At 40.3% G+C, this 5,383-nt stretch overlaps 1 pseudogene; it reads left to right on the forward strand.

The window, feature by feature from the left end:
• The first annotated feature begins 1,164 nt into the window (after nt 1-1,164).
• LOC131808352 (ORM1-like protein 2) lies at nt 1,165-2,964 on the forward strand (annotated as a pseudogene).
• The last annotated feature ends 2,419 nt before the right edge of the window (nt 2,965-5,383 follow it).

Below are 5,383 nucleotides of genomic sequence, written 5' to 3' on the forward strand. Positions count from 1 at the left end.
GGGTCAAAAAGAGAAGCCTGGGCTTAATGTTGTTATTATCGACCGAATCCCTCAGCTCAGGGAGGGAATGTCTTCTCTCCCTCTTGCTTGGAAATAAGAAAACCTATTTCATGGTAGGATCTTGGTCATGAGGGTTTGGCTTTTAAGTGACTTAGTGATGATAAGCCAGTCCTTATTATTCCGTGAAAGTAGATGGAGATGGCCATGATATTTAAATAAATTAATTAATTAAAAGTAATTCCTTTGAAAATAAATCTTACTTTTGTGTTTTGATTTAGCCACTGTATGTCTATTCTCCATTAGGAAACTTGTTCCTGAGCTGTCCTAAGGTATCTGAGCTCTCAAGCTCTGTATAACATAGGACTGCTGGAGAACCCATCCCATGACAGAACATTCTAATTAGCAAGGTGTCTGCTAATGAAGAACTCAGAAGCTTATGTCTTTTAAATTAACTTAATGCCAAAGAAGAGATATTACAAGGCATGCTCTCACTCAAGAGTATGTTTGGACTATGAGAGGTTTCCAGAGGAGTCATCTGATATTTCTTGTCAATTGAGGTGGGTAGTTGGGGGTCCCTGGGATGACAAAAGATCAGGGAAGGAAGGTGGAAAGATAAAAGGAAGGGAAAGAAGTGGGAGGTGACTGTGGGCAAGTCAGAGGATTTGCACAGTTGAATGAATCTCATCTATTAAAACAGTTCGTGGTTTCCCGATAAATCAGCACATTCGGAAATCTCTTTTCCTCAAGGAAACCTATATTTTGTTATCTTGAATACATTTTAAGCTATTTCTTTTTAAATTATAGGGAACTCCAAGGAATCATATTTGGAGAGAAGGAGCAACTTAGATGATCCTAAAGATACTAAAGAATAACAATTGCTGGCTAATTGAACATAATAATTAAAAATTAATTAATAAACAATAATGATTAATTTTGGAAAATGGGCTCTTGATACATGCATGTATCTATCAAAACAAACCAATAGCCCATTCCCAACTCGGTCTTATAACCTCTGATCCATGGTCCGTGGCATGGACAGTAGGGGAAAAAGCCATAAATTAGGCAAGAAATTACATTTCAAGAGTCAAAAATTAGAGCCAATATTGTTGGTCATTGTCTTAGTTTGAGATCTACCAGAGGCAGATGTTAAGGCAAGGATCTGAGATGGGTTCTGAAGCCAGCTGGGAGGGGCTGCAAAGAGACCAGAAAGGGGTGCTGAGGAAAAATGGTGGGAGGCAAATGGGGAATGGGCAATGGTGAGGGGGAAATCTGGAATTTAACCAGCTAGAGAGAAGCTCTAAAGAGAGCCTTGAGGAGAGCCCACGAATGATGAACTAGAGAGGGAAGCTGCAAGGAGCCTGGGTGAACCCAATACTAGGGTTTAGGAAATTTTAGGTGAAGAGGGGCAGGCAAGTTCTGCTTCCCAACTAGGCATCATCAACTTTAGAGATTTTAAAGGACAAAGTTCAGACAATCAGAGCCACCCCTGGAACTGGAGATCAGGTTTCCATCTCTTGGGATGGCAAGCTCAGCTCCCTTCTTAGCTCATTCCAAAAGCCATGGGCAAATATTTGGTAACACCTGACTCGTGAGAGAAGGAAATGGGATGCTGCCTGTTTACTTGCCAAGCAGGTGAGAGACAGCCAAGCCCAGAGGGAAAGGTGGGCATTAGAAGTACTTCCCGCACCCCCTCCCTGCCCCATAGGGCTTATTTTTTTTTTTAGTTAATTTTTTTATTAACATATAATGTATTATTAGCCCCAGAGGTATAGGTCTGTGAATCATCAGACTTACACACTTCACAGCACTCACCATAGCACATACCCTCCCCAATGTCCATAACACAACCACCTTCTCCATGAGCCCTCTCCCCCCAGCAACCCTCAGTTTGTTTTGTGAGAATAAGAGTGTCATGGTTTGTCTCCCTCCCGATCCCATCTTGGTTCATTTTTTCCTTCCCTAATCCCCAAGACCTCTCAAGACCCCACTTTGCCTCTCAAATTCCTCCTATCAGGGAGATTATATGATAACCTCCCCCCGCTTCTTAGCAATTCCGTGACTCTTTCCCCTGACCCTCTTCTGAAATTATGGTGAATGTAGCCTCTTCATGATTCCCTATTAACTTCTTCAGGAACATAAAGACAGATACTTATTTCCCTTGCTGCTTGAAACCCCTGCTCCAAGCCTAGGCTCACTCCTTCAACTTATAATGGAAGCATAAGGATTGGAGTAATGATGTCCATTAGTGGCTCTAAGAGCAGAGAGGACTGGTCTTGCCTTTTAAGTTATTTTTCCCTAGGTTGTCAGCTTTTCCTTTATGCACAATGGGGAAGTTCTTTCATTCTTTCATTTTTAGCTATTCAGGAGACAACTTGGGGGAACAAACTCAAAGAGAGGTTAAAAGGAAATTGAGTTGAATTCCTGCCTGATCCCCCACTGTGGTAGGAAGAATGTGGGGGTGGCACATAGAGAAGTAAACCCCAACCCTCGAGTGATGAATAGCCAGGGCATCTGGCTGGCCTACCCCATCTTGGGAGGACTGCTCCATGTGGTTCTACTCAGCATCCCGTTCTTCGGCATTCCTGTTGTCTGGACCCTGACCAACGTCATCCATAACTTGGCTATGTAGGTTTCCTCACATACAGTGAAAAGCTCAGCTACCGGCACACTGGGAAGAGATGGGAGTATGGGATCCAACTTATGTCTTCCTGCAGATTCCACAGAATCTCTTCTAGTGACCCCTACCTCCTGGCCAGCTTCTACACCAAGTAGGATGCTGTTCATTTCCTCGCCAACACAGCCTCATGGCTCAGTGTACTACTACTGCCCAAGTTGCCCCAATTCCATGGGACTCATCTCTCTTTGATCAACAAACACTGTGGGATGGGGCTGGAGATAGCACTGTACCAAAGCACTGTAACATCTTTCCTTCTCCATTCTATTTTCTGTATCTTGAAAGCCTGAGAACTATACCACCTTTCCCAAGCCCCAGGAAGAGAACAAGTGGGAAAATGGAGCTCTCTGGGTCCCATCCGGCAAAGAGCAGGTTTCTTTGAATCAGAAAAGGTGGGAAAGACAAGGGCCAAATCACTCTCCTCCACAGCAGGAAGCTATGTTTGGGCAGCTTGTCTGGTAATTAAGTTTTTCCAGATCTTCCATCCCACCACCTTCCAGCTCTGTTTTTCTGTGTATTTTCCCTATAATAAATAATTTTTTAAAAGAGAAAAAAAAATTTTTTTAAATAAATAATTTAATTTTTTTTAATTTTTTAAAAAAGAAAAAAAAATTTGAGGCAATTAGCATCCCCGAGAGGCAAAGGAAACAGGAATAGGACAGTGGAAAATGAGACAGAGACGTGAAGCCACCCTATAATGGGTATGACATCAGGCCAGCTACCACTGAAGTCACTGGAGCTCTAGCCTCTTGGAGAGCTCAGTGTTATCTCTCCCCAGGGGTAAGGGAGGTGAGATACTGATTGAGTGATGCTTCATTGGGCATTAATTCTCTAACTCTGCAGTACCGCCATGAGCAGACAGAGCCAGCCCCACTGGGCAGAGAAAAACCCCCTACCCCAATGACACAGGAGCTGGGAGTTAGATGCTACAGGTGTGTGATAGCAGGGAGAAAACTCGGTGAGCAGTAACATATGAGCTGCAGGGTACAGGGCTGAATGCAAAGAAGGAATTATCCTATTCCCACTATGTATCATACCCCACAGAGCAGTTCACTTCCATGCAGCACAAGCCATTTTATTTACATGTATCTATATCTATATATAATATATGCATTTTATATATATAATATTATATATATAATTCATTTCATGTGGCAGATTATCAAGCACCATTAATCAGTTGAATTCTTACATTTTTCCAGTTTTATAGAGAAACAATTGACATACATCACTGTGTAAGTTGAAGGCATACAGCATGATGGTTTGATTTACATATACTGTGAAATGATGACCACAATAAATTCAGCTGACACCTGTCTTCTCATATAGATACAATAAAAAGAAAAAAAAATATCTTGCAAGGGATGCTGTTATCCAAGAATAAGTATGTTTATCCAGATGTCTGGAAGAGTTATCTGATACTCCTTTTAAAGTGGGAAGCAAAGTCAAATTTTCTCCTTGTGATGAAAACCCTCAGAATTTATTCTCTCAACTGTATACAGTTCCCATGTATACATCAGTGTTAGCCATGGTCATCATAGGGGTCATACATCTAGTACTTATTTATCTTATTATAAATGGACTTTTTTATCTTTTGGCCACCATCCTCCAGTTCCCTTCCGCCCACTCTCCTCGGTCTCTGGTACCACAAGTCTGATCTCTTTTTCTATGATTCTTTTTTTTTTTTTAAGTCCCACATATAAGTGAGCTCATACAATATTTGTCTTTCTCTGTTGCCACAAATGGTAGAATCTTCTTGTGTTTTTACGGCTGAATAACATTCCACTGTATATAAATATCACTTGTTTATCCATTCATCCACTGATAAACATCTAGGTTGTTTCCATGTCTTTGTTAATACAGATAATGCTGCTATGAACATGGGGGAGCAGCGATTGGATTTTTCCAACACTGCTTCCTTAAGACCATCTAGCAAGGACTAAAGCTCCGGAAATATGAAGTTACCATATGAGTTACAGAACATGGACATGTTTGGTCTTTCATTTCTACAGACAGATCTGTAATTATCGAGAGATATCTTGTGAATGAAGTTTTTGGAGGACTTCAATGTGTAGCATTTCCTTTATTCTTACTGCCAGGTTGTGGGTGGTCAGACATGAGGATTTTCTCACTGGTGAGAAAGCAGCTGGAGAGATTATGTGATTCATCTCACATGTTACAACTGCTGAAAGGTATGGACTTGACCCACTTTCTCCTTCTCACTATACCCAGCTTTTTTTATTATGAGGCTATTGCCTCATAATAAATTAAATTAAAATAACATAACATAATATAATAAATTAAAATAAAGAAGATTTTAATTAAAGTTCTTTAAGACCTCCAAGAATATTAATTAGAAAGTATGTGGTGTTTCCAATAATACATCAACATAACAATAACTACTAACATAGCTATAATGCTAGTATGCAGCTATAATGACAACTAAATCTCTTCTTTAATTTCTGTCACTTGTAATTGGTTCTAGATAATTCCTACTTGGGAAGTATTACATATATAGCCAGCCTGAGTGTTTTCTAATGGTGCCACTGTCATTGTATTTGGGAAGTCTACTGTGTTTATAGATTTTTGACCCACTTTATTTAGCAAAACACATAAAGGAGATTTACACACTTACTCACACCGTGCTGAAACCTATGAAGAAAGGTTGTATCTTTATTTCTCTAAAACTGATTTTTTTACTTCTCACAA

This window comes from Mustela lutreola, chromosome 9 (genome assembly GCF_030435805.1).
Source record: "Mustela lutreola isolate mMusLut2 chromosome 9, mMusLut2.pri, whole genome shotgun sequence".
Lineage (NCBI taxonomy): Eukaryota > Metazoa > Chordata > Mammalia > Carnivora > Mustelidae > Mustela > Mustela lutreola.